Raw genomic sequence first — 22,784 nt, forward strand, 5'->3', positions numbered from 1 at the left:
CGGCCGCGCTGGGGAGCGTCGCGGGCAGCGCAGGCGTCCAGCGTTCTGCTGCCCGCGGCCTCCGCGCTGCCCCTCCCCCGAGTCTGCACAACGCGTCGCCCCCCGACCCCGCGGGCTTGTGTGAGCTTACGCTCTTTCTTCACTTACTCTCCTCGTTTTTCACAACCACCGAGTGACAGTTTGACACACTTCCGCCAAGCATCGTGCTACCCGGTGCGTGCGGGGGGCCTGGATGCGAACGGGCGGTCACGCATGTCCTGCTGCTCCCCTTGGAGGCTCCGAGCTCCTCTGCCAGGTCTTCTCAAGGGCGTCCCAGCTCCCTGGGGGCCGCGGTCACCCGCCGTGCCCGCCCTGGGAAGCCAGAACTTGTTCCTCTGTTCTGGCTGGGCGTGGGGAGCCCTGGCCACCTCCCTGGTCGCCTGCGCCCCACCCCGCGGGGCCTCCAGAAATCCCGCTGCTCCTCTGTCCTTGGTGATCAGCCCTCTGAGCTGCACGTGTGAGTGAGATCGTGCGACGCCCGTCTCTGTGTTGGCTCTCTTGACTTACCGATGTCCTCACATTCATCCATTTACCGGGATTGACAGGATTTCAGCAGGACATACAAGCACGCGCCCACACGCACCGCCGCCCTGAGACCCAGCTTGAGCCCTGTCTGTGAGGGAAGACTCAGCGTGGGGCAAGAGAGACTCCAGGGCAGAGCAGGATCGGAGTCCACCCTCCAGGGCAGCACAGAGCTCCTGCCGTGCCCCAGCAAGGAGCCAGGCAGGCGGGAGGCCGGCAAGCTGTGGAGAAGTCACCGTGCCCTGGGAGGGAGCAGCGCACACCCGGAGAAGCCCCGTCTGCGAACCTCACCTCACCACCTAGGAGGCCTGAGGCAGCGCCAGGCCCTCTAGGGGCTCAGGGGTATCAGCAGGACTGGGGCAGTGAGCAGGGAACAAGGGCTGTCCTGCGAGGGCTCCCCAAGTAAATGGGGCGTCTCAGGGTGGTGGGGCCAAACATGGGGCTGTGCTAGCAGAAGGTGCTGCAGAAATGTGAGCTAGCCCTGGGGAGGCGGGGGTGGGGCGGGGCAGGGCCACTGTGACCTGCGCGCTGCCCCATGCAGATGTGAGAACAGCACAGCCCCACGCGGTGTGTACCTCAGCTGGGGGAGCAGCAGCGGGTGTACAGGTGCAGACCCAGCTGCACAGCCAGGCAGCCAGGACACAACACAGGTGCACAACAGGGTACACACAGCATAGCGCACACAGGGGCACACAGCTGCGTTATCAGCTAAAACACGGGAGAACGTCGTCCCCTTCAAAGTGGAAAGGTGTGTGCTGCTCCCAGCTCAGCCCACCGTCAGCTGGCTCCATTGTGTGGGGGTGAGGGGAGATACACCCTTCAAAGACAAGCCAGGGACCTGCTTCCTCTAGTGGCCCACTCAGCTGTGAGCTCCTCAGTGCCCTCCTGATCCAGCCATGCTGCATTGGTGTGAGGCTCTCAGTACACAGGCTTTGAAGGACACCTCGTTTCTAAGCTGCAATAGTGGCTGAGACTCGGGGCACTCAGTTGCTCACACATGCTGGGTACCCAAGCCAGACACACGATGCAGGGTGCAAAGAACCAGGGACACCTGTGAGAGTTCAACACCAGGCACAACTGCCAGGCGTGTAACAGCAGCACACGATGGTGCACACGCTGTATGCACACAGCCCCAAGAAAAGGGCACCAGACACCCTGGCAACCACACAAGGCCAGGGGTAAACTAGGAACTCAACTCTGAGCTCAGGGCCTGAGTTACACACTGGACATACATATCAGCCACATGATGCACAGGGTAGAAAGTTATGTGGGGAACACAAAGCCAGGAGAACACAAGGCTGGGCACAGGCTCCTAGCACAGAACTCAGGCACCAACTCCAGGGAACACAATACCAGGCGTAAGTGCCCAGCACTTAAGGTGGCGCACGCTTATCCCACCCCCCAACTCAGGTTTGCTTTCCCCTACTGCAGGTCAACCACTGTCTCAGATTATTAAGTAAAAAGTTCAAGAAATAAGCAGCTCGTAAGCTTTTATTGCATGATGCTCTGGGTAGGATGATGAAATTTCATGTTGTCCCACCTGCAACAGGGGAATCAGCCTTTGGTCCGGGGTATCAGTGCCATCTACACCACTCAGCCATCAGTCAGCCAGTGACCACCCAAGCTGTCAGGTCCGCTACACCACACTGCAGTAGCCATGCTCAAGTGACTCTTGTTTTACTTAATCAAGGCTCCGAAAGCAAAGATTAGTGATGTGGTAGATAGTAGATTTGCCAAAGATAAAGCCGTTACACTCTTTAAGTGAGAGAAGATGGAATTCTTAACATAATACAGAAAAATCAGTATACTCAGGATTGCGTACTATCCGGAATTTCAGACATCCCCTGGGACCTCAGACCATAGCCCTGCAGATAAGAGGGTGCTATAGGGGCTGGGGATTTAGCTCAGCGGCATAAGCGCCTGCCTTGCAAGCAGCCAGTCGTGAGTTCGATCCCTGGTACCGATAAAAACGAAAAAGACCAAAAAAAAAAAAAAAAAAAAAAAAAAGAGGGTGCTATGGTCAGATCTAAAATGGCCCCCCCAAACCCCATATGTCCAAAGGTGTGGCTCGGGGAAGCTGATTGGATCTAAGGGTGTTCTATTTGTCAGTGGACCCAGGCACTGGTGGCTTCATGGCTGAGTGTGCTACTTGTAAGTGAAGTCTGCTTGGTGGTGGTCACTGGGTGTTCTCCTGTCCCTGACCCCTCCCTCTCTGCTTCCTGGTTCCTGGAATGACCAGTTTTCATCCACTGTGCTTTTCCACCGTGGTATCTGGCCGCGGACTGACTGACCATTCTCTGAAAAGTATGAGCCTCGACAAACCTCTCCTCCTTTAATTTGTAGATGCCAGATATTTTGATCCAGGCACAGGAGAGCTGACTAGCACAGAAGAACACTGTACAATGGGGAGCACGGAAAGCCAGGAAAAGAGCACTGGATACAGGGACCCCGCACAGAGCAGCAGGCCCACACGTCCGGAAGAGCATTGCCCAAGAGTTAGCCAGCCAGAAGCCCAGACCTCGGGATCACAATGTCCTGCACACAGCACTGGCAGCAGCTGCCGGCTCTCCAGAGGGCAGCACCCTGCCATACACATGATGCTGGGCACAGGTCTTGGGACCACTTTGGTCACACGATGGCAGGACCTGTGCCAGGCACATGACGTACACAGCACTGGCTACGCAGCCTGTGCAAAGTTGGTCACGAGGCCCAGAGCACAGCACCAAGCTCATAGCCCTGGCCACGCTGCCAACCACACAAGGCTGGGTGCCCACAGCCGGGTGCCCAGCGCCGGACACAGTGGCAGGCACACCTGCTTGGCATTCCACAAGCACCAGAGGGCAGCTGTAAGCACCGAAGTATGAGAAGAAAAATCCTCAGCAGCTGCTCTCCACACTGTGTCCCCCGAGCCCAGGGTTTGGGGGTCCTGGGGTCCTGCTGGCTGCAGGTCTTGCTGGACCCTGGCAAGGTTTCTCCTGCTATTCTCTCAGAAATGACACTTTGAGGCTTTTACTCTTCCAGATTATTCCTTCAGTGTAAAGCACAAATGTACTTCGCGCGCTATTTTGGCCCAAGTATGTTTGCCACGGTCTCTTGGATCACCGGATCTAAGGGCAAAAGCGCGGGGTATTTCTCCAGGCTGGGCCAATCCGGATTGCTCCAGGCGCCTTTCCGTCCACATGGACCGCGACCTGCATTTTCAAGCTCCGGCCGTGAGGGGGCAGCAGAGAGTAACGCGTCCTCTGACTTCCCCAGGTGAAACCTTCCCTCTAAGATACGGAGCTCAAAGGAAAATCGCAGCTCAACGAACATATCAGCAACCCTGGATGGTTTTTATTACGATTCTTTGATTTGCCTGATAGGAAGAGCACTAATTTATGCAGAGCACCAGGTTGATGATTTGCTCGTCAAACCAGCACCTTGGAAAGCACAGCCAGGAGTTGGCAAATGATTATTAAGAGCAGAGCTGAGCAGACCAGTGAGCTCAGGGCCAAACGCTTCTCCTGCGGATCCATGAGAAGCGCTGCTCTGACCACCTCGGTATGCAGGAGAGCGAACCCCACCAGCTGGGCTGGTGTCTGGACCCCTGCCTCCCCAGCACCGCGAGTTCTGGCATTGCCAGCAGAGGCCTCCAGGACAGCCTGGGTGCCTTCTCAGGCGACCTCAGTGCCACCTGTGGGAGTAAGAAAGCCGGACTCTTGGCAGGCAGAAGCCCAGTGGCAGGACTGGGAACTCCAGGGACTCCAGGAGTCCCGGAGATTAGCTGGCCCTCGGGGACTTTCCACGCTGCAGCGCGGGACACACTGTACTTTCAAGGAAGGCTTCCCTCTGCATGGCATTCCCGGCCTCCCAGGGTAGAAGGCCATCCTCCTAGACCGGGAATTCCTGAGCCCACCCGTCCCAGCCAAGGCCACTGCGCTCAGCCTTCCTGGACTTGGCCAGTATGAAAGACTGCCCAAGACACCAGCCGGGGGCCTTGTTGACTTAAGACTAAGGAATTAGCTGGTGATTGGGGTTTGGCGTTTTCTACCCACTGCAGAGTGCCCAGGATAATGTTCCTCACCCTCGGCGAATGCACCTCACAACAGCAGAATGTGTGCTGTTTTCAAACTCCTGTAGACCAAGTACCGACAGACACTCTAGCATGAGCCATTGTAAAAAATCAAGTATTTCTCCTTAATGTGTAAGAAACAGCCTACACCTGTCACTATTAAAAATAAATAAGTAGATAAATAAAAGGAAATATTTACAGGGCAGCATGGCAAGCCTAAAAGCTCAGAAACATCCCAAATGTTGTCCCTTCCATAAATCAAGTCACAGATATTTGAATAAAAACAAGCAGCATCCAGTGTGAGCATGAAATGCAGTAAACAAACCCTGCTGTGCCATATAAATGCCAAAAATTAAGAACAAGCAGACAAAGGTGTTTGCTGCAGAATTATTAGGAAGCAGAGGGGAAGTTGCTGACTGCAATCACAGTGTTTACGCGAGTGTTATGGTTAGGTCAGGAGTAAACTGGGACATCCTGATGCTGTGCCTTGTGGGTCCGATGTACCTCACACCTTCCCAGACACAATGGAGTTAACAAATAGCCCTGGATTGTTTTGCTCATGAATCTGCAGTGCAAGCAGGGTTTAAAGGCCTGGCCTGGTGCTCTCTGTGTGTCTTCAGTTTAAGTGTGGCTGGAGGGGTGAGTCATCGAGAAGACTCCGTGTTCACTAGGCTGCTAAGTTGGTGCTGGCTCATGCATACCCGGGTACTCAGCAGGGGCCGGGGCTGGGCCCGGGCCCGGGAGCACTAGAGTCCTCGACATGGCTTTCTGTGCAGGCTTCTTCCTGGTCTCCTGGCCCTCCTCGAAGCTTAGCATCTGGTCCCCAAGGCAGGAGCCCCTAGCAGCAGGGTTTCTGCTTTAGTCTGTCCATTAAACAAGTCCTCAAGTCTGGCTAGGATCTAATGAGAGGGACACTAGACCTCTCCATAGAAGAATTAATAAATATCTGTTGTATTCTGTAATAGACCTGGCTACACAATACTATGAAAGTAAAATTAAATGTTAATTCTATACGGATTGCCCATATCCATGATTAAATGAAAAAGCAAATTACAGTGTGACGTAACGTATTTCATCTAATTTGTGTAAGAAGTAGAGGATGTGTTGACTTTCTATCACTGTGACAAAACATCTGAGGAAATTAACTTTAAGAGAGGAAAAGATTTATTTTGGCTCGTGAGTTTAGAGGGTTCAGTCCATTGTTGCTTGGTTCCTTCAGGGCTTTGGGCCTGTGCAAAGCAGAGGATCGTGGTGGGGAGCATGTGGTGGATCAGGTCACCCATCACATGGCGGCCAAGAAGGGGAGAGGGAGGGAGAGGGAGGGACAGAGAGAGGTCGGGTGAGTGCTTTGGAGCACCACCTGCACTGACTAGACTTCCTCCCGTGAGGATCCAAGTGGTCATCTCCTCCCAGCAGAACCGCAGGCTGCTGACCAGGCCTTCAACAGTGACCTCGAAGTCCAAGGTTCAAGGTTACTGCAGAGAAGCAGAACCTTGGCCCGAGTCATGAGAGCGGAGAAGGCTGAACATACACAGCTATTTGTGTTTATTTAAGAAGAGAAAAAGTGTGAATGGCTTCACAGAGAACTGGGAGGGAAAGAAATTACTAGTTTCTTCTCAACCTACTTCTGTACTTTGTTACAATGAACATTATTTGTGCAGACAGAACTCAAAATAGTTTTTTTAGAAAAACTAGAATAATTTCGAAAATCACCAAATTAAACAGAAATAAAAATATAATTCAAAAATATTTCATTAAAGTAGCAATCAAAATTATAAAGCTCCTAGTATGGTGATAGAGGCAGCAATGCTTATTCTGGGGTACAATCCTCCCATGCAGTTGTGAGCTCCCTAAACCACTGTGCATCTAGAGCTGGTGCCGAACTTCTTAGAGGCCTGACAGCCTCTTACAATTCCCTTCCTGAGGCATCAGGTGGGGGGAGCACTTCCTGTATCTTAATAAATGAGGATAAAACACATTGTAAATGTAATTTATAAAAATTACATTGTAAATGTAAATTTATAAAACACATTGCAAATTTAATTTGTGATATAGCTTGTTGCTTGGTTCCTTCAGGGCTTCAGGGCTTTGTTCCTTCAGAGCACATGTATCCTAGTATACCTCACAGAATCACCACAAACTGAACACCACCATGGAATCAACACTCAGTTGGAAAAATAAAACATTACCAGCATGCAAGAAGCCTGTTTAGTGACATCTCCCCGTGATAAATCTGCCCTCCAAAGTTCTCTCTCTCCATTACATCTGTCAACATGGTCTGTTGTATCTGTTTAGAACTTTAAATAATTATGTGTGTATATGTGATTTTGTATGCTCTTTGATGTCTTGATTCTCCTAATACCTATTAAGTATTGAAGAATAGTCCATGTGGTGATGCTACATAGAAATCTTCATTATTTTTCATAGTTTTAAAGTATTTTATTGTATGGCTTTTCAGGAATGTATATCCTTACTCCTACTAATGATAAATACTTGGGTTATTTCCGGTTTTTTATTATTATAAATAATTATGACTGTGAATGTTTGTATAAACATATTTAACTACATTTTATCAGGTCTTGTATTTCCGAATGAATATATGAATTTCTGCCACTCCTTAACCTCATTTACCTTTCAACATCAAAGGAAAGGAGTTCTGTGGTATCTCCTGGCTTTAATTTGCATTTTCATGACTAATGTAACTAAGGAAACATCACTTTTTCATATGATTTGGGGGATCTAGTGAACTTTCTAATGAGTTCCTATTCAAGCCAATCCTTCATTTCTTAAATAGAGGTGATTTTTTAAAAATCTTTTTCTAATTAACCCTTAGACGTTCTAGATTCTTATAGAATGTATATTACAAGAATCTTACATTCTGCCTTTTCTGCTTCATGAGATCAATTTTGTGGAATAGAAAAATCTTGATTTTAATATCACACAACTGTCTTAATATTTCCCTTTGGAATATCTTTTTAAAGGCGACTTTGCTTACCACAAAGTAGAACCTTCTGTGTCACTTTTGGAAGACTAATTGCTTTGCCTTTCACATTCAGATCTTTAAAAAGCTGCTGAGACTGGCTACTGTGTACCACGTGTGTGCAGGGGTCCTGTGATTTTCCCATTTAAATGTTAGTTAAGCCAGCAAAGTTAAAAACCATCCTATCTCTAGTGTTCTGTGGTCTATTTTTGTCTCTAAATTGATGATATATTTTTCTTCAATTTCTCATTGTAACTTCACCAGATACCTATGGAATCTGTGTGTGGAAACAGACACGGAAAGACCCCATCTACAGGACTACGGCTTCTCATCCTCCCAGAGGGTGCTCGCCCTACATTCCAGTTACTTTCATGAAATGGCCCACTCTGCACCCTGGCTGGCCTTCTGGTCTACTTATTTAGTAGACCCTCAAAGTGACTTTATCTAGAATGATGGTTATTTTTTTTTTCCAGTATTGGATTGAACCCAAAGCTTTCACACTGAGCTACATCCCCAGCTTTGTAAATTTTTTAGTTTGATACAGAAGGTCACAAAGTCACTTAGTTGTGCCCAACGTATGCTGAATTTGTCATCCTCTTGCCCTGTGTCTCACAGGGTCCTGGCCTTGCAGTCATGACCACCAGGCCCAGTTTGATGTTCCGTTCTAAATATCAACACCCTTGGTGTGCTGGACACTTGGTCAAACATTATTCTGAGTGTTTCTCTGAGAACTCAGAAGATCTTGCTGGAGAGGATTAACATTTGAATCCACAGACTGAGGAAATCAGACAGCCCTCCCCATGGTGCATGGCCCTCTCACCCTATCAGCTAAAGGCTTGAACAGAACAAAAAGGGTAAGAGGCAACTCCTGCCTGACGGCTTGAGCTGGGACAGCTACCTTTTCTCTATCTTTATTCCTGACCTGAAACACTGACTTTTCTTTAGTCTGCTGGCTTTTGGAGTAGACCTCATACAAGTGACTCTCCTGATTCTCAGTGGCTTAGACTTGGATCAGAATTATACCACTGACTTTCTTAAGCTCTCGCTGGGATTTCTCAGTCTCTATGTTCATATGAGCCAATTCCATTGACTGATAGGTGCTAGTTAGACAGACAGATGAAAGACAGACACCTTGGCATCACTATAATGAAGTAACAGGAATTCACAGAGAGAAAAGGTTTATTCTGGCTTATAGCTTTGTAGCTTACAGTCTAAGATTGCACAGACTCACACTTTGAGCCTCTAGTACACACTCTGGGTGGCAACCAAGGAGCATATGGTGGAGAAAACTGTTCCTTCCATGGCCTGGGTTATGGTTGATACATTGTGTCACTTGAGAAGCTTACCAGCCTAACTAAGTAACACAGCAGTTCTGCATCCTGAGGTATAGAGCACATGTCCTAAGGTGAATGGTTACTATCTCCCATGTTGTAATGCTGGATTCATTGTGTCACCTGGAGAGGGTTAGAAGTTTAACTAAGTGACTCAGCGGGGAGTCAGGGTCCTCACTTTGTAAACATCCTGAGCCTGTGCAAGAAGAGGGCAGGGAGATGATGTGAGAGCTACCTGTGCCCCAGGGCGGGTAGCCTGCTTACAATATAAGTGAGAAAAGAGGCTCACTTTCCCCATGTCTGCTCTCATTGGTTTTGCATGAGTGATTACCCCTCAGCAGTGCCACCCTGCTTTGGAGCCAGCTGATAGAGGACTGAAAAGTCACAACTATAAACTAAATAAGCCTTTCCTTCCTTAATTTTGGGCATCAGGTATTTTGTCTCAGCAATGAAAGAAAAATAACCAAGACAGAATTTGGTACCAGAGAAATAGAGTCGTTGCTGGGACTATATCTGACCATGTGGTTCAAGAGTCTTTGGAACTGGCTTGTGAGAAGAGTTTCGAAAGATTCACAGATGTCACCTAAAAGGGTAGCCCTGGAACAGCTTAGACTGTTCTGTATGGGAGATTCTAGTCAAAGCCCAGAAGACCAAAAGCCAGTAAAGACCAGGCTCGGGAGCTTTCTGCTGGGCAGAAGGACTGCATTGGGTTGTTGGACTCCAGATGATGTGTGTTATGGCTTGGCAGAAAGTTTGTCTGTATTTTGCTCCTGTCCAGAGACTTTGCCTAAGACTGAGGTTAAGGACCATGCCACCCTTCCTTGGAGCCAGCTGATTTCAGACTGAAACCTTCACTGTTTCTGAGCTAAATAAACCTTTTCTTTCTTAAATTTGAGTGTTAGGTATTTTGTCTCAGCAACAGAGAAAAGTAACCAACACAGCCTGGAACCCAGAAAGAAAGAAGAAGAGAAAATCAAGATGACTCAAAGATACACTCTCAGTCCCCTAACGAGCTCCCTCAAACCCTAAAGGATCTATCACCTCCCAAAAACCTCACCTGGAGTCCAAGTGTTTTAATACAGGGGCCTGTGGGGCACATTCAAGATCCAAACTACAGCAGATAGATAGATAGATAGATAGATAGATAGATAGATAGATAGATAGACAGACAGACAGACAGACAGATCTATTACTTTTCTTCTCCAGAGAACTGTGACTGATAAACCCAGGAAAGTTTCTCTTACCTTCAAGACTTCATTAGCTGTTTCTTCTGAATTCAAAGTGTCCCGGAGAGAATTTAAGTTTATGTCATCACTCTAACTGTGGTCAGTAGCAGTGACCACACTACAGTGCCTGACTATCCGTTGGGCTTTTGACACAATGCTATGCGACGCATAATTAAGCAAGCATTTCTTTTCATTGTCACTGAATACGTGCTGTAACCCTCCCATCTCACATTTCCAAGACGATAGAAAAGATTACAAATACATTATAAAATTGTGCAGGAACAGCAATGGGTGTGTGATCTACAAGTGGTGATGATACAGTCAGCTTTCTCTGGCTGTGACAAATGCCTGAAATGTACCATTTCAAGGCGATAAGGTTTATTTTTGGCTCAGGATTTCAGAAGTTTCAGCCCACAATGAACTGACTTCATTATTTCTAGTTTGTGGTGGGGTGAAAACATTGTGGAAGGGTGTGGTGGAGGAAATCTGCCCGCGTCAGGATTGCTGAGAAGCAGAGGGAGGGAGAGGCGAGGCACAAGCTCTAATCCTGAAGCTCAAACCCGTGATCTGCTCCTTTTCTACTAGGCCTCGCCTCCAGAGTTTCCAGAACCTACACATAAGGCCATCTGGTCAACCAGATCCATGCATTCACCCACTGATAAGATTTGGGTCTTCATGGTCTAATCGACTTCCAAAACCCCCACTTCCAGGTCCCAGGAATTTTATGGGACATTGTCCGTGCAAGCCTTCCAGACAAATGGGGTTTCTGTCGAGGAATTCTACAAAAGCTAGGAAAAATGTTGTCTTAAACACTGCTTGAGATGTCCATCACTGGAATGAGGGAGTTAATGTAAACTTTAAAAATCCTTCCATTAGGCACAGCTAACAACTCTGGCTCTGAGAGGCAAACACCCCTCATGGCCCTGCATTCATGGCGATGTGCTCCCTGGGGCTTATTTTAGTCTCTTCTGTGTAAAGCTTGAAGCTAGAAAAATGGTCAAATCGGGAACACCACTGGGTGAAAAGAGAAAAACTGAACAACACAACACAATAATGGCTTCTTTCTGTAGTCAGAGCATTAGGAAAGGGACAGGCTATCAAGACAGCAGATGTGGAAAGGTGATCATTCAGCTTCTCATGTAACCTGCGGTTTCACCTGTATCCCCACCAGTACAGGCGGAGAGCAGAGCTTCGACACCCACTTCCACTGCGCTGTGAGGTGGTGTCCAAGTTCTCCTGCATGACACCAGGGGGCGGTCGGAGAGGGCCAGGTAGGGATCAAGGACTCTCATCACAATCTCAGTAAGGTGAGGTGGAGGTCACATGGATCTTGGACTTGTCTTTCAGTAAGGACACACCCTTGCCTCTTCCTGCGATGGTAGACAGGGGTGATTACTTGGGAGTTTAATAGTCATGTTTCTCCAGAGAAGAGGAACCAGTGGGGTGTGTATACAGGCAAATGGGAAAGTATTTATTAGAGAGTTGGCTTATGTAGCATTATGGTCAATACGCTGCGTCCACTTGAGAAGTTTAGAAATTCAACTAAGACACTCATCAGGGAGCCAGGATCCTTACTTTGTAAACATTCTCGGCCTGTGCAAGAAGAGGGAACAGAGGTGGTGTGAGTGCTTTACCTACCTTGGGGAGGGCAGCCTGCTTACAATACAAGGGAGGATAAGAGGCTCGATATTCCCCCTTTTGCTCTGGCTGCTTTTGCTGGCTGCTGCCTTGAAGTGTTGCCCCTGTGCCATGCCACCCTGCCTTGGAGCCATCTGATTATGGACTGAAACCTCCACAAACAGTGAGCTAAATAAACCTTTCCTTCCCTCATTTTGGGCATCAAGTATTTTGTCCCAACAATGAGAGAAAAGTAACCAAGACATGCAGTTGCAGAGGCTGAGAAGTTCCCTAAGGGTCGTCTACAGACAAGAGGCTATGGGTTACCTGTGGCACAGGTTGGTCCAGATTCAAAGGACGTGGAATCAGGAAAGGTAATAGTGTAACTCCGAATCCTAAAGCCTGAGAACCAAGGCGGTCACTGTTATAACTCTGAGTCCAAAGATCCGAGGCTCCAATCAGAAGATGCATAAATCTCAGCTCTCTGGGAAGACACTGTTTGTCCTCTCTGTGCCACCAATGGAATGGATGGTGCCTGGTCCCACCGCAGGCAGACCTATCCCACTTAATCCGCCAAGCTCACGCACTGACTCCTCCGGAAACAGCTTCACGGGTACAACCAACTACTGCTTTCTAGGTTACTAGGTGTTTCTCAGCTCACTGAAGTTGAAATCTAAAATTAATCATCACACGGAGTTAGAACTTCACTACCATCCACAGATAGCAAGGCCGTTCCCCATGGACAGTGGAGGCCAAGTGGGAACACTAACGAGATACTCCTTCCTCTGGGGCATTTCAGGGGATTTCCACCAAGGAAATCTAGCTCCAGCCAGGGTTAATCAGGAGTGTCCTTCCTCCTCCCTTGAGTGTTAATGGAGGCCGAGGGAAGACCTGGGCTTCTCCATCCGCCAGCTTCCCCTAGCATGTGAAAATGGTGATCATTCAACTTCCAGTGCAACCTATGGGAAAAACAAAACCTGCTCGTCCCTCCCTGAAGGGCGGATGTCAGAGGAAGTCATTTGAAAAACAGGCGAGACCTGGGCTCCCCATGCCTAGGTTACTCATTTTTCAATGAAAAGGCTCATGAGCTGTACCACGAATCAGGAAGACACAAATTTCACTGAAAACAAAGATAACTAGAGCCACACTGGATGACAGAACTCTGAGCATTAGCTCACAAACACTGTAAAGTAGGTTTCACAAGAATTCTCCAATGAGCATTCGCAAATAGACTATGAAATGGAAATTATAAAGTCTCAGCAAAGAAAAGGAAGATTAAAGAAGCAAACGGAAAATTTAGAGCACAAAATACAATAATAAAATAAAACCAATGAAATCTATATCAAAATGCATCATGGTGAGATTTCTGAAAACTAAAGACAAAGAAAAACTCGAAGGCAATCATAGATAAATGATACATCATTTAGAGGCAGGAAACAATTGGAATCGCTGGAGATTTCTCATCAGAAAGAGTGAATGTCAGGAGGAATAAGTACATTTTTCAAATGCTGGAAATAAATGAACAGTTAATTCAGAATTCTACGCTCAGTTAAAGAGATTTCAGAACTAAGAAACCAACATATTCTTACACAATGAAAAATTAAGACTGTTTTTCAAAAGCAAACTTACCCTAAAAGGATGATGAAACAAAGATCTCTAAACGTGGAAATAATGAAAAAAATGAACTGGGAAGTATAAAAACACGAGAAACACATTGGGAAAAATTTTTGAAAGATAAATACATTTTCTGTCTCCTGTTGAATTTTCTCCTTTATATTTGACAGTTACAGCAGAATTATAACACTGTCTCTAACACATTCTTATTTATTTCTAAATGTATAGGATTTAAACAGTTTAAGAGAAGGGTCTCTGTGTTTCTCAGGCTCCTCCAAACTGCTGAGTAGCTGGGACCACAGGGACACCCCACCACCCCTGGCCTGTAGAGGAAACTGTATTATAAATGCTAGAGGCCCCAGGGCGGTGAAGGGAGGGTCAGGGGTCTGCATTTCTCTCCAGCGGGCTTCCCGGTGTGGGGTGCTGGAAGTGGAGCAGGAAACACTATTATGGGAGCCCCGTGCTTCCCTCTGAATTTGCTGGAACCGAAAAACTGCTGTTCAATGGTCTGTCTTAAAGGTGCACTTCCAGATCAGCACCCCACACCTCATGCTAGAGCCATGGAAGACCGGTTTGGGGGGACATGGCAGCAGGAGAGTCCGGAGTGGAGAAGACAGGTGGGAAGCAGGAAGGGGCTGAGCAGGGTAAAGTCCCCAGCGCTGATTCCCAGGAGTGCTTTACTCTAGGCCGGCGCCTCTGTCCTCTCCTCAGGCCTCAGCCTTTGTACTGCTAAGTGCATTTCCGCGTTACTGAGAGCCAGGGTCTCCGCACTCGGTGCCTGCTGCCTGGGATGTCTGAGTGGTTTCTTCCTCCCTCCCCTCCCCCGTGTGGGGCTCGATCTCCCAAGTCTGTCTGCAGCAAGACACCTCTTAGGTCCTTTTACCCGGAACCCAGCTTGCCCCTGCTAATTAATCTTACTGATTTTCCATCTCCCCACTTCACCTACTCCCTGGCTACAACTATTTCTTTTGTATCATCACCAGTTGAGCCTAGTGGCTCTTCCTTGTTGGAAAATTCCTTGTATTTCTTCAGATGCCCCCTGCACACGTCTGGAGGGCACATTATACCTTGGAGGTATCTCATGTGGACACAAGTTTGCTGGGTAGAGGCCTGCCATGTCCCCGGAAGATAAGAGCAGAGTGAGCACGTACACTGAGAAAAGCCACCTGAAGGTGTGACAGGGCATCCGCTCTCAGAGGCAAAGGTGGAGACCAAAGGGCCCACCCACAGGAGTGCACAGCCCTGTATTCACGCCCTGATTCCCATCTCTCCCTACACCGTCCCCATAGGTCGGTGCAGGAGCTGCAGGGACAGGTACAGGACCCCACTCAGAACACGCCTGTCCGCAGGGCTCCACTGTCTCCCCACTCTGAGAAAGGCAGCTGGCTTTGGGGTCAGCCGGTGAGCTCCCAGGGCATTGTCTGGGCTGAGAGTGAGCTGACAAATTAACTTCGTTTGAGAATTTTTAGAGAAAGTCCCGAAGTGGGCCAGTGATCTCATCTCCCCTACACTTGAAGAGGACCCTCAGCTCCATTCTCGAACATTATAGCGTAATTTCAGGTCCAGCTTGCAGTTCTGCTTTCCTTTTTTAAAACCCTTCTTATAATCCATGAAGTGCCTGCTGTGCCCCAGGAGCTAGATGACTTCTCAGAGTTAATCCCCCTCAGCAGCCTGGAGAGGACATATAATTATTGCCTCCTGGAGAGCAAATCGGTTCCTGGAGACAGCTCCCAGGGACACAGGCAAGAACAGGGTCAGCCTCAGCTTAGCCTGTGCTGCCACCGCCTTCTCCCCACCCCTGTCTGCCCCAGGCCTCGCTCTGCAGACCCAGACCAAGCGGTTTCATCCTCAGGCCCAAAGCCCTCCCGAGGCATTTCCGATGGCCGCTGCAGTCTGTGGCTGTGGCTGCCGTGGTTAACCTGCCTTCTCCTCTGCTGATCTCTGCCTTGATGCATTTCATTTTCCTCCTCCCCAGGGTGTGGGGAGGACGTTTGCAGCCTGGACTCTGCTGGAACAAATGACCACAGCTCAGTACCCGAGTGCTGAGTGATAGGACACAGGTCCCCGGACTTGGAATGTCTGCATGTGCAGAACAATGTCTTGGTCAAAGGCTTTATTTGGGGGCTGAAGATACTTAAAAGCTAGAAAACACCTTTGATATCTAAAATTGTATCATTAAAAGTCAAAAATTAGCATCTCCATGATGAGAGAGCTTTTATACCCACGGCTTTTGTCTCTCCATCAAGCCATCTGCTTGCATAATTTCATTCCTATTCTCCAGACACCCACGGGCAGCCCCCGTGGGATCCAGCCTGGCTTGTCCTGCCCTACTTCCCAGGAAGGTGGGGGAGGGGCTGCAGGTCACGGCCCCCTCCTTAATCCACAGGACCACTTCCCGGCACAGGTCACCCACCAGGTGATGCCCCATGACCAGAGCGTCACCCCCTCCTGGGGTCCGGAGAACCTGGGCCTGGACCCAACCTACTGCTCTCTGGGATCCCTAGAGGCCCAGGGTCCCTGACTCCCTGTCCAGGCCCTCTGCCCTCCCCCAGTGTCTCCCCTCTCTGGGTTACTGTGACAGAAGCTGTAGGCCCTGGAGATCCCTCTCGGGAAGTTGCTATAGAAACTCCCGTGGGACGGGTGGAGGCCGCAGCTGCATCCAGCCCCCGGCTTTTCTCACTTGGGGTGCGTAGCCCAGAGGGAGTGGGGAAGGGCATGCCTCTCCATCCTGATCAAGCCTGCAAGGAGAGGGCAGCTGCCCTGGTCCTGGCGAGAGCGAGTTTCATTACCCAGGGTGTCAGAGAAGCAGCGGTGGAGGGATGGAAAGTCACAGGCTGCTCCATCCCCTCTGGGACCTAAGGGGCTCTGATGTCCCTGCAGCCTCCAACCCCAGGTGAGGGGGGCCCTGCCTCAGCCCGGGGCGTCCCCCACCCCGCCAGACTGAGAGTGCCAGCAGCCACAGGGACCACCGCAGATCCCGCGTGTTGGCAAAGGCCGGGGTTGTCACAGGGTTGCCTGTGAAATTGTCTCTTTTCACACGTTGCTTAAAATAAACCTTGTGGAAGGGAGGGTTTCACAGGGGAGAAGTGACAGATATATCCTGTTCCACATAAGATGACTAATATCTCACAGATGCTCACAGACGTAGCTGGAGGGTGTCAGAGAAGCCAAGGGCCTTGGGGTTCCAGGCCTCTGGGCCACCCCAGGACCAGAAGTAGAGGCCTGGAGCAGCGTTTCCGGCAGGACAGAACCACAGCTGCTCAACATTTTGAGCTGGAGTAGCAATTAAGACTGAGCTTTGAGCTGGATGCGAGGGCTTAGGCCTGGAATCCCAGCACTAGGGGAAGCTGAGGCAGGAGAATTGCACATTTGAGATGTGCCTGGGAAACCTAGCACCTGAGTGAGACAGATCCTGTCTCCAAATCAAATCAAATCAAATCAACCTGTATCAGTGCAAAACCCCGGGGCTCAATAATCACTACCACAAAATTTTAAAAAATAAAAACAGACATCACTCAGTACCATGGGCTTTAGCATATACTTAGGAAGTCAGGATACAGGCAAATGCAACACTGAGAAGAACAGAAGACAGGTGTAACCCATAGGCTCCCGGAGAGTGCAGGGCAGTGTCCTCCCCTTGTGGCTCTGAGAGGAGACTGAGCCTACTTGGGCGGGGGGGGGGGGGACTTCGTTAGCATCTGTAGGTTTCTGAGATTGACCACAACAAATCAGCAGTATAATCCAGAATTTTAGAAGAGACAAATACAAAGAAAGGTTTTTTTTTTTTTTTAAAGCGTGTCTGATCATTATCTAAAAACTACATATTGGAGCTAAACAATACATGTAAAAATCATTTGTTACGGAATACCATGCAGCTATGTTTTCAAGGAATATTTATTGGTATGAAGAAATGTAGCAGAGCAGACTGGAGAGGGCGGTGGCCATTCTCCCACTGTCATCTGAATGCCCCCCACTCACAGGTTGGGAACTCAGTGCCCAGTGCCACAGTGTGGGGTGGTGGGGCCTAACGGGAGAGGGTGAGGTGCAGATCCACACAGCCACAAAGAGGGGAGAGATCCGGCCAGGGACTTAGCTCAGTGGCACAGTGCCTGCCTGGCAAGTGTGAGCTCCTGAGTTCAATCCTTGGTACAAAAGAAGAAAGAAAGAGAAAGAAAGAAAGAAAGAAAGAAAGAAAGAAAGAAAGAAAGAAAGAAAGAAAGAAAGAAAGAAAGAGAAACAGAAAGAAAGACAGAAAGAGAGACAGAAAGAAAGACAGAAAGAGAGACAGAAAGAGAGAAAGATAGAGAGACAGAAAGAAAGACAGAAAGAGAGACAGAAAGAGAGAAAGAGAGAAAGAAAGACAGAAAGAAAGAGAGAAAGAAAGACAGAAAGACAGACAGAAAGACAGACAGAAAGACAGACAGAAAGACAGAAAGACAGAAAGACAGACAGAAAGACAGAAAGACAGAAAGACAGACAGAAAGACAGACAGAAAGACAGAAAGACAGACAGAAAGAAAGAAAGACAGAAAGACAGAAAGACAGAAAGACAGACAGAAAGACAGACAGACAGACAGACAGACAGAAAGAAAGAAAGAAAAGAAGAAAGAAAGGAAGAAAGGAAGAAAGAAAGAAAGGAAGAAAGAAAGAAAGGAAGAAAGGAAGAAAGGAAGAAAGAAAGAAAGAAAGAAAGAAAGAAAGAAAGAAAGAGAAAGAAAGAAAGAGAAGGGAGTCTCTTTTGCTCTTGCAGATTAGGGCACAGTGTCCTCCCCTCTGGAAGCAGACACAGGAACATCAGCAAACGCCAATGCCTTGATCAGCAGCTTGCCAACCAAGAAAACTGCAAGAAATATACTTCTGTTTGTTATCCATGACTTGTTGGTATTCTGTCATACCAGAGCAAAATGGACTAAGACTCTGCTCCTCCCTGACAATAATGTTCAAAGCCCAAATAAGAATTGTGCCAATTCAGAAATCAGTGTCCATCAGTGAAGGGAACACAAGCCAAAGCAGACCTGGCCACTGCCTGGTATGCAATATATTTCTCACCCCAGACACAAAACTCTCAGCCTAGTGGAACAAGATGGTTAGGCACAAGCTCTACCCTGTCACTGGCTGATCACTAGGATCATCTCTAGGCAGCCAGACTTAAGAATATGGTTTTAATCGATACACTGAATTTGTATCTGGTGGTCAACTTAAACGTCAGCCGAATGGAATCATCAGCGTGGTACTGAGTGAATGGTCCACCTGAGGAAAGTTGCCAGCATAAAGAAGTTTGTCATGATTCTGATGGGTTTTCCTTTATAGGTGATCTGTCTCTTTTCTCTAACAACCTTTAATATGCTGTTCTTGTGCCAAATTTCTGGGATCTCGGTTATTACATGTCTGCGTGTAGATTTATTTTGGTTGTGGCTAGTTGGAGTTCTGTATGCCTCACTTACCTGCACGTCAGGTCCTTTTCCCATGCTCGGGAAGTTCTCAGCTATTACTTCTATAGTCTCTCTACATCATTTGTGTTGACTTCTACTTTTTTGCTGACATCTATCATTCTTAAGTTACTCTCCTGTTTCATCTTGCAGCTATTGGATTGTTATTTCTTGGTTCCCTGTTATTTTTAAGAGATCTTTCCTTTCATGCTTGCTAACTGCCATCCTGAATCAAAGTGTCAAAGTCTGTCATCAGTTTCCTTCAAGCAGTTCTGCCAGCTTTCAATGGAGCTTGATTTCCTGGATATCTCTTGGAGTCTGTTTCATACATTCCAATTCTCCTATATATTGTTCATTCAAGGATTCCCTAAGTCTCCTATGCTCCTCTTTTTTATCTGTCTTCTGTAGATATGCCCAGTAACCCTTTTATTACGTTTTTCATTTCTTCTTTTATCTCAAATATTGTTTCTGATCTGATTTTTTTACAGCCCCGTGAAGTAGTTTCTTTACTTCAGTTGCCATCATCCCAGAAATTTCAGGTGTGATTTCCACTTTCTTCCCTGTCTGTGTCTCCTGGACTGGTTCTGTGGGGGCTGGAGGCCAGAGATCACCTTTCACTTATTTGTCGTGACATTTTCCTGGGTTCCTCCAGATGAGTGGGTTATGGGGGTCCCAGGTGCTTCCCATGTTGGCTTCCCATGCACAGCATACTGGGATGGGTCAGGCACCTGGGTTTCTCCTAACTCAGGTTCCCCAGGAGGCAGTGAGGTGTGAGGCAGGCTTCTCCAGACACTTGTGGTTTCTCCAAGACATGGATGTCTACTTCTCCTGGCTTGCAATGGCTACCCACAGGAGAGTCCAGATGGCAGTGGTGGCCTGCAGGGACTGGGCTGGCTGCTTCTCCTGTTATTAGTTGTCTTCTTTTTAAAAAACTTTTTAGTTTTTTTCTTGGTAACAGCCATTCTTTTGGGGTGAGATGGAATCTCAATGTTGTTTTAATTTGCATCTCTCAAAAGACCAGTGATGTTGAATATTTCATATATTTATTTCCCATTTGTACATCTTCATATGAGAAGTGTCTGTTTATCTCAGATGCCCATTTATGCATTGGGTCTTTGAATTTTTATTTTTTTCAGTTCCTTTTATGTTCTAGATGTAAGTCCTTTGTCTAAGGAACAGCTGGCATAAATTTTTTTTTCCGCTCTGTGGGGTTGTCTCTTTGCTCTGTTGGTGATTTATTTTTCTGCACAAAAGCTTTTTAATGAGATCTGAGTTGATTCTTTGTGATAGTTCCTGTGCAATCAGGGTTTTGTTTATAAAGTCTTTGCTTATACCTGTGTCTGGAAGAGTTCTACCTATTCTATCTTCCAGCAGATTTAGTTTGAATATTTAGATCTTTGATCCATTTTGATTTTAGTTTAGTGCCTGGTGATAGATGTGGGTCTAGGTTTAGTCTTTGGCATGTGGAAAGACAGTTTTTCCAGCACCATTTATTGAACAGACCATCTTTCTTCCAGTGAATGTGTTTGGCCCTTTTGTAAAAGATTTAGTGACTGAGTGTTTTTGGAGTTGTTTTTGCATCTTCTAGTCTGTTCCATTAATCATCAGGTCTGTTTTTTCCACCAGTACCTTGCTGTTTTTATCACAGTATTTTATAGTATAATTTCCAGTCTGGGACTGTAATATCCCCTGCCTTGCCTTTGTTGTCCAGAGTTGCTTTTGCTATTCTGCATCATTTTTGGTTCCAAATGAATTTTTGGATTGTTTGCTCTAGTTTTTGAGAAAATGTTTAATAGCTTGTAGTTTGTAGAGGTTTCAGTCAATAATTGCCTGGCTCCAATGTAAAGTGCCTTGGCAGAGAACAGTCAAGGTGAACAGAAACTAGCAAAGCAACACACAGGGGCAAGACAAGCCTTTTTTTGTCCCTAATATTGTATCCAGTGTACTGGGATTAGGACAGTGGCTTGATCCAGAAATCACCCACCCTTAATCCAGCATGCTTCATCCAAGCATTGCACCACCAATCAATCATACACTCTAGATTCAGCCACCTCCTAAACAAAACAAAACAAAACAAAAAAACCAGTATGACGAAACAAGACTTTGGAGTGGCATCTGGACACAACCCGTAACAGATAGGAAGTCTTCACAGGAAAAAACCCCTTAGACTAAAAGCCCCAACAGCAGCCAACACCAGCCTAGGAAACCTGCACTGTCACGGATGCAGTGTTAGCGGTTCATCAGCAACAACAGTGAAAGTTAAGCTCACACTTTCTTGAACTTTATCTCTGCTAGGCTTGCACAGTAAAGGTCAGAGTAAAAGAACTTGAGGGGAAAGAGTAGCCAGCCTGAAATACACTCAGGGCCAAGGCCTCCCCTCTAGGGGGAGTGTTTTCCCATACCCTAAGGAAACATGGTTTTCCTGGAGACTAGGTGAGCTGGAGAAAGGGTAGACTCAGCAGTAAGGCCATCTTGTCATCCTGTCTTAGCTAAGGAGGGAAGTAACTAAGAAGCAGATATGAAGGTTACAGCCCAAAGGTACAGGTTCTGTACTGCGACCTCGTCCTGGGACGAGAGAACGCACATACCTACACACATACACCCCTTTCCCCCATGCCAGCTGGGCTCCTGTTTTATAATAAGGTTGTCTACCGAAAGAACTGAGACTTTATTTAAAAATAGGTCTCATAACCCTTCCCTGCCCCTCAAACTGGGGAATAAACAAAAAAAAATTTTGATACCTACAGTCACAACATGTAATAGACTCCTGGCTAGATAAACATAAAGCCACACACGAGGGCCAGATTTATTTCAGTTCCTTCTACTGAAAACCTCATGTCAGGGAGTATTAATCAACTTGCTGTCACTGGGACAAAGTAACTGTGACAATCCACTTAACAAGAGGGAAGGTTTATTTTGGCTTACCACTTTGGAAGTTTCCGTGCCTGGATGCTTGGCCCTGGTGCTTTGGGTGTGTGTCCGCAGAGGACTTCACAGTGATGTGCCCGGCAGGGAGTTTCTTCATCTCAGAGTAACCGGGAAGGAAAGAGAGACAGAAAAGGGCTAGAGGGCAAATATCCTCCCAAAAGCACAGCCTGCACGGGCCTGGCTTCCTCCCTTTATGTCTCCCCTCTTAACGGTTCTACCCCCCAATCTTGGCACAGGAACCCACCAAGCCCACACACAGCACACTGAAGCTACAGTGTGGCTTTCAACAGCAACAGCAATAACAACACAAGAAAGTATGCAGGCCCACTGCAGGAAAATGTAGCCTAAAGAGACACAGACTCAATGTGGCGGGGATGCTGGAATCATGGGACCAGGAATTTAAAGCAACAATGATGAACATGCTACGATTCTAACAGGAAAAGAGGGCAACATGCATGGACAGAGAGATCATGTAATCAAAGCGATGGAAACTCTAAGAATCACCATGATGTGCTGGAGATAAAGAGGGGGAAGCACTGTGCAGAGAGGGAGCATGTCTGGAAGCTCATGGAGAGCCTGGACGTGGAGCAGGAGTGAACCTGGGGGGAGGCTGGAGAAAGTGCTCAGCCCAAAATGCAAAGAGAAGGAAGACCATGAAAGCTAAAGCAACATATCCAAGTGCTATTTGACGATTACAAAACAAAGACAGAAGAAACAGGTAAAGAAAGAAAATATTATTGAAGTGGTGCACACCTGTAATTCGGCACTGGAGAGGCTCAGGCAGGAGGATTGCTGAGAGTTCAAGGCTAGCCTGGGCTGCATAGTGAGTTCAAGAACTGAGCTACAAAAAAAAAATAATAATGAAAGAAAGAGAGAGAGAGAGAGTGTGTGTGTGTGTTTGAAGTAACAAATGCCAAGCCACAGATCCATGAAACTCAATGAACACAAAGCAGGACAAATATTTTATTTGCTTGATCAATTTCTCAATTTCTGTATCCTGTAATCTGAGCACGTACTTTGAAGATAATAATACACAACGTATCAACCA

General features: G+C 47.4%; 1 protein-coding gene across 7 annotated transcripts in view; it reads right to left on the minus strand.

Annotated features, from left to right (window-relative positions):
* LOC100720640 (neuronal acetylcholine receptor subunit alpha-7) overlaps window positions 1-22,784 on the minus strand; it is a 231,025-nt gene that overhangs the window by 155,205 nt on the left and 53,036 nt on the right. For 4 of the 7 annotated variants that reach the window (XM_063249847.1, XM_063249852.1, XM_063249851.1 and 1 more), the window contains 2 exons: window positions 22,490-22,577; window positions 21,734-21,833 (listed from right to left, as the gene is read on the minus strand). The exons of 1 other annotated variant lie outside the window; for it this stretch is intronic. The gene's annotated coding sequence lies outside the window, so the exon portion shown is untranslated. Of the gene's footprint in view, window positions 1-147; window positions 425-21,733; window positions 21,834-22,489; window positions 22,578-22,784 lie in introns of those variants that run through there. 2 more of the 7 variants (XM_063249853.1, XM_063249850.1) reach the window with 1 other exon arrangement.

Source organism: Cavia porcellus, unplaced genomic scaffold (assembly GCF_034190915.1).
Source record: "Cavia porcellus strain 051 isolate PalLab524CR breed Dunkin Hartley unplaced genomic scaffold, mCavPor4.1 scaffold_6, whole genome shotgun sequence".
Taxonomy (NCBI): domain Eukaryota; kingdom Metazoa; phylum Chordata; class Mammalia; order Rodentia; family Caviidae; genus Cavia; species Cavia porcellus.